This window comes from Rattus norvegicus, chromosome 2 (assembly GCF_021556685.1).
Source record: "Rattus norvegicus strain SHRSP/BbbUtx chromosome 2, alternate assembly SHRSP_T2T, whole genome shotgun sequence".
Lineage (NCBI taxonomy): Eukaryota > Metazoa > Chordata > Mammalia > Rodentia > Muridae > Rattus > Rattus norvegicus.
Window position 1 is genome coordinate 245,572,963 of NC_141535.1, and position 6,282 is coordinate 245,579,244.

Below are 6,282 nucleotides of genomic sequence, written 5' to 3' on the forward strand. Positions count from 1 at the left end.
AAGTCACAGAGATCTGCCAGTTCCTGCCTGGTGAGTGCATGCTGGTGTGCCAGGTACGCCATGTGGTACCATGCCCAGGCCCGGGTCCTTGATTAACATGTTTTTTAAAATCCTAGTTTTGTTTTAAAGATTTTTATTTGGTTTGTTTTGTGTCTCGCTTGCTGTCCAACTGGGAATCTTTGTATTATTACAGTATTATATAGGTCCTGTGTGCAGCGCTTGCCTATTTCCCTGGACTATTAACAGAATTTTATTATGAACTCACCTAACTTTAATAAAAGTCCAATTACATTTGAAGGTACCTGGTCTAAAATCCAACCACTCTTAGATTTGATATGCCCAGAGGATTCATTAACCTTAGCTGTGAGGCAGGAGCTTTGGGTGGGGCAGGACTGACACTCTTGGCTACTGTGGATGCTGGGTGATACAAAGTTAAGGTCCAAGCAGCAAATGCTGGCCTTTTCCTTTGGCAAGGTAGCCTGGTATTTCTGCTGAAAGGGCAAAAAGAAGCTGGCAGAGCTTTCGGGTTCCCGGGGAGCCACTGAATTATAAGACCAGGATGTTAAGAGAAACAGTCTCACTGCCAAAGTCTGGGAGCCCCCAGGTCCTCATTAACTGGGCCCCGCAGCTGAGCAGTGATCCACAGACATTGGAGAGTGGCCACAAACGGCAATCAGATCAATCCCGTTTCAAAGGAGTAAATCCTTGTAGAATTGGGCTCTTTGGAAGAGAGCAGGCAGAACTGTGAGGTGGGAAGTGTGTTGTTTAACACAGGTTGTGATGCCTAACAGATGGTTGAGACTAAATATCTCCAATCTAAGTCCCAAAAAACGACTATACTTCAGGGAACCTGACTGTGAGGGACAGAGTTCACCTGTGCTGAAGTGTAATGTTGCTTTCCCTCCCATTTAGTGGGTCCTCTCCTGCTTAGTGGATCCCTTACTCCAGGAGCAACTACTTTATTGTTGGTATGTTGGGCACTGCACGGAATGCTTTATTGTTAGCACATCACATTAACGTGACAACATGCTATGCAATTCTATGGGGTGGTCAGGGGCATGAGCCTTTTCAGAAACAGAGATGAAGCCACAAGTTCCTACAGAAAGGTAACCACAGATCCCATGGGCTCAACTCTGCTTTCTCTCACTCACTGCAGCCTGCAAGAGCAGGGCTGGAGGCAACTGAGTAATTTTGTGAGTGGGGAGAGGATGAGAGATGAGGCAGAGGGCTCATCACCAACAAGTGTGGATCATCCAATGGCAAGTACTCTCTGGGACCAGAGAAGGTCATGTTTTCTTCTGAGTAAATAGGAAGCCATGAGAAGGGGCTCAGCAGAGAAATGTATCTTAGAGGAGGATGGAGGAGTTTCAAGAAAACAGCCAGGTGGTAGTTAAATAGTCCAAATGGGAGACGATGACTTACAATGTCAATAATGAGATGTGTGTGAATCACAAGCGCTACAGATAGTCCCGGGCAATCAGATACATAGTAACTCGGTCTAAGGCATCTAAGTAGCAAGAGGCTGGCTGGAGTTTAGACAAAGCTTATTTTAGTTTGCTCTTTGTTGCTGTTATAAAACTGTGACCAAAAGCAACGTAGGGAAACAAAGATTTGTTGCAGCATACCGGTCACCATCCATTATGAAGGAAAGTCATGGCAGAAACTCAAGGCAGGAACCTAGAGGCAGGAATTGGAGCAGAGGCCATGGAGGAACGCTGTTTACTGGCTCGGTCACCACTGCCTACAGTACACTGGGCCCTCCCACATGAACCAGTAACTAAGGAAAAGTCCCCAACAAATTTTCCTGCGGACTAATGTAATAGAGGTAGCTTCCCAATTGAAGCTTCTTCTAAGAGGACAAAAACCATCACAAATACATGAAAACTAATTTTGTGATCTTCACGCTAACTCTAGTGATCTGTAGTCACTGGTAATGAGAAGCATTCCCAATATCTAAACCTGAAGGTAAAATTGTAAGAGATATCACTGTGTAAAACTCTGAACAGAAATGGTCTGTGTGTGTGTGTGTGTGTGTGTGTGTGTGTGTGTGTGAGAGAGAGAGAGAGAGAGAGAGAGAGAGAGAGAGAGAAATATAAATGTACCATCTTTTCTCTCCAAAATTAAAAGTTCGCAGAGATTTTTTAGGACACAGAGAAAGCAGTGAGCATTCCCATGCAAACCTCTTGGTCCTCTCTGAGGACTGACTAATGGACTAACATGAGCTGATGGCCTAACACAGGTGCCATGGGTGAAGAGAAAGGCCCCAGCCACATTAGCCAAGAGCTAGTGAGGAGGCTGCACACCGAGGCCACATTTACACAAGGAAAGCCAAGTAGAAGATTTGAGCAATTACCCCAGTAACTACAGGCTGGGGACCCAGCCAACTTGGGCAACTCGGATACAAACATGTGTGCTGGCTGCTTCCCTCGCCAGAATTACTTGATAATCACCCAACTGTCTGTTTTGCTTAGATAAAGAGAACAAGAAACAGGTCTCTGTTTGAGGCAGCAACCTCCCATGGGCCTCAGTGATGTGGGCTGAGGTGATGCAGGGGTAGGTTGTCCCCAGCAGCCCACCTCCAGCTGCACAGAGGTATTAACCACAAGAAAGACAGTGGGTAGGTTCTGGGGACACTTATATGAAGGGCACTTCCCACATTTCAAAATTAAACTTGAGACAAACTAAAGAGGGGAAGCCTAAATGTGTTGTCCAGACATGGTCTTTGAGAGAATAAGGCATGCACAAGCAGCACTCGACCTGTGTGGGGCAGGGCTGGTGTGCGAGCTGGGTTTGAACAGTCGGTAAGGATATCCAGGAAAGGACAAACAGGGCAAAGAGAGTAGCCTCGGGTAGGGGGACCTCTTCTTCCTCCACTGTAAGTACTAGTTTAACAAGAAATCAGAGAATCCAGTACCTATTAAGCACCAGGCACACTTCGAAGTCTTTCTACACACCCTCTTGCTACATCCTGGCACATATGGGAAGGAGTATTCCTGTCATTTTTCCATTTGGATGTATAAGAACCACGAGGCAGTTTCGGGTGTGCGGCCCAGTGGTTAGACATTTGTCTAGCATACATGAGGTCTTGGTTTCCATTCCTAGCATTATAAAGACAGGGAAACGAGAGTGGGGAGGGAAAGAGACAAGAGGAGAGAGAAAAGGGGAGGTGGGGGAGGAGGGAAGGACACACTCAGAGTGAGAGACAGAGAGACAGAGAGAGACAGAAAAAGACAGAGAGGAATCTAAGGCATGTAACAGTTTACTAACTTCCCCATAGCGACAGTTTTGGGCTGTGGCAGAGCCAGGGCTTAACCTACTGATATCAGCATCTGAGCGTCTGCCACTCTCCTGGTCTGGGTTAGTCTCTAACAGAACCTCAACGAACAGCAAGACCTGGTACTTCACTAAGGCCAGAGTTGAGCTCCGAAGTCCAGCCCTAGCAGGACAAAGTCTATGACAGAGCTTTGGTACTGTGGGCTTCCATGACCTCTCACTCAGGCCAGTGCCAAGATATGTGGAAGAGGCCATGGAGCTAGCTGTGCCCTCTGGGACACATGCCCTCCACCATTGTTCACGTACAGAGCTGTTTCTTGAAAGATGAATGATGAACTGGAAGGGCTGCCCATACTCAGTCTCTCTTGGGGGAGCTTCAACCAAAGACAAAACGTGTGGTTCAGAACCATACTGGCAACAGGGCAGACCCTTTCTAGTGTGTCTGAAAGAAAGAAATGAGCTAAGAACAAGCCGTGGTTCTCTAGAGACTTTACCCTGGTTCCCGGAAGTAAATATTTTGAAATTGAATTTGTAACGATGTTTCCATTTTTTTTCTTAAAATATGGCATCACAACTCCTTTGGGCATAAGGATTTTTTTTTTCAAACATTCAAAACACCCCAGTAAACAGATTAAGACTTGTTTGTTTGTTTTTTTTTAACCCAAATCACAGAGGGCGGCAACACTTCCAATTGACTGAAAAGTCTCTAAATTGGAGAAGCGAGTGCGTGGACAGTGAATCCATACTTTAAATTTGAACTGAGGCTGGAACAAGAGAAGGCCAAGCGTGAAGCGCTCGTTGGCAGCTCATGGTCCACTGTGGGCTTAGAGACATGAAGACTAGAGCGAGCTTCGGCAGGACCTAGTGGATGCTCCGCAGTTCGTCACTGGCCTCTCCTACCACAAGCTCCACTCTCAAACTAAGGAATCAAATTTTTAAAGTCTTTTCTATTCGCTCTCTTACCGTAGCTTCATAGACGCTATTTTGAAAAACAGCATCAAGGGAGGCTGAGTCCTCGATAACCCAGGCGTCTCACACACCTTCGAAAGGTAGAGAAAGATACCACAACCTGCGACATACAGCGTGCGAGATACTTGCGGAAAGAAGGGGAAGTATGGCGTGAGAATCTAAGCTCAAGCAACACCGTGCTGTCCCAGGATGTCCAAGCACCGGGCAGTGTGTGGGTTGCTTTCCCAGAATCCCCTACCAAGTGCTCACCTGGTCTGAGGGAAGGACCCGCCCCTTCCGTTCTCTGTTTCTGAACAGCCTTTCTTCTTCCTCGAATGCTTCTGCCCCTCACATGCACACGGAGAGAGACGGTCCTTCTCTCCGTTCTGCTCAGCGACCCTAACTCCCACGTTCAGTTCTATTGTTGGAGGGTGAGATCACAATTTAGAAAGAGGAACCTCACAGCCTGCAGTCTGCCTTTCTGGGAATTTCTTATGAAATACAAACCACTAACAATGCATGAATACATCTTCCTAAGAGGGCTGTACACCTAAGAAAACAATCTGCATAATTCTTGCATATAAAACCAAAATGTTAATAATCATGTTAATCAAAATGGTCTACATTTCCATTCCCTCATTAATTCAACAGAAAAGCATCAGAAAGATGTGGAAGCCAAGGAAGGGCTGAGGTGCAACCAGCAAAACTCAAAGAATCAGGTAGCGTAGGGGGCAGCAGGTAAATGAAAATCTGATTTCAAGTGAATGACTGCTCTGTGAGTCCATTCTAACCATGCATGAAGAATAACTGAGGTTTGGTGGGGGAGGGGGGCATAGAAGAGAATGGTGTGTTTAATTTTATCACCTTTGCAAGAAGCTAGTTCTCTTAAGTGCAAGTGAATAGTTCACGCTGAGTAAAGCCCATAAAATAGTTAAGAAAGTCATTTGACTGGCAGGCAAGGTCGCAGACGCAGTTGATGCATTTTAAGTCTTAAAGCTCTACTTGAACACCACACCACTTCTAAATGTGATGAATGCTGTCCCCCAGAGGCTCCCGTGTTTGCACATTTGGTTCTCAGTCCGTGGAGTCCCAAGTCTATAAACTTCAGAGGGGCAACCTAATGGAGAAAATGCAACATTGGAGCGTGGGGTGGGGGGATCTGGGGTTTTATGTCCTAGCCCTACTTCCTGCTTGCTCTTTACTTCCTGCATGGAGGACATCATGGGATCAGCTAACTTCCTGCTCCTGCTGCTATGCTTTCCCTGTCCCGTCCTCTTTCCTCCCCATCAGGATAGACTCTATCCCTCTCAAGCTGTCAGTGAAAACAAACCCTTTCTCCCTAAAGTTGTTTTTGTTGTGGGTATTTTTAACACAGCAATCGAGGGGTAACTAATTCACTAAGGAAACATAGTGGTTACATTTTATCCATAAGAGTGTAGGTGTATCAAACCCTAGTCACAAGATGGCCTTGGTTAAACTCTGAGTTACAAAACAAAATGAAGAGTCAAGAGCTTGATTTGTGGGAAGGTGGGGATTGGACAGAGCCTGAAGGGAGGTGGAAGACAGGTTCTAGGTGTGAGTAGCCGGCACCCCCTCTTCACGTGTGAGGACATTGTCTAAAAGCAAATTAATTAGTGAAAAGTTAGGCAAAAAGATGCCTACTACAACTGCTATTGAAAGCAGAGTAAACTGACAGCACCTGCCTAGAATGCACAAGGCCCTTAATTTGATCCTGGGCATAGAAAACGCAAAGATAAAAGAGAGTAAAGGCAGAGAGTTAAAAGGTGGCACCCGGGGAGTAGAACTGCTTAATTCACAAGCTGCTTGTGGTTTCTCCAACCCACAGGGGTGCAGAGTCTTCAATCTCCATGCTTGTATATAATATAGCAGCGAGGCCAATGACCGATCTTGTGTTAACAAATGCATAGGAAGCATTCAGGGTGAGTTTCCAGGACTCAGTGTCAGATCACACTCACATCAGAATGTGAGAGGCTGTTAGCGTCTCTACACGTACTGTGCTGCAAGTCTCAGAACACTGGGGATGCCACAACAAAATACGGG

The 6,282-nt window shown here is 46.1% G+C and overlaps 1 long non-coding RNA gene across 1 annotated transcript; it reads left to right on the forward strand.

Annotated features, from left to right (window-relative positions):
- Positions 1-1,005: 1,005 nt before the first annotated feature.
- On the forward strand, positions 1,006-4,250 carry LOC134485773 (uncharacterized). Its single transcript, XR_015672737.1, has 2 exons — positions 1,006-1,106; positions 3,946-4,250. It is a non-coding gene; the product is annotated as an uncharacterized LOC134485773 (long non-coding RNA).
- Positions 4,251-6,282: the final 2,032 nt, after the last annotated feature.